The sequence below is a fragment of the Phaethon lepturus genome, unplaced genomic scaffold, assembly GCF_000687285.1.
Source record: "Phaethon lepturus isolate BGI_N335 unplaced genomic scaffold, ASM68728v1 scaffold42866, whole genome shotgun sequence".
Taxonomy (NCBI): domain Eukaryota; kingdom Metazoa; phylum Chordata; class Aves; order Phaethontiformes; family Phaethontidae; genus Phaethon; species Phaethon lepturus.
In genome coordinates, this window is record NW_010549160.1 from 5,842 (window position 1) to 6,097 (window position 256).

Genomic DNA, 256 nt, shown 5'->3' on the forward strand with positions numbered 1-256 from the left:
GGCCCACCGCCCATGGGGGAGGGCTGCGCTGACCGTGTCCAGCTGTGCCTCGGTGTCCTCCAGGGCCACGTCTGTGGAGACCTTGAGCCGTGCGGTGGCAAGCTGGAAGAGGTTCAGCACTGCCAGCTTGATCTGCCCCAGCAGCAGGGTCTTCTGCGTGGCTGTGCTCTGGACGTGGGCCCAGTGGGACTCCTGGGGGACAGAGCGACAGAGAGCCCTAGGCCCCCTCAGCCACTGCCCTGTGTCCCCTGCACCC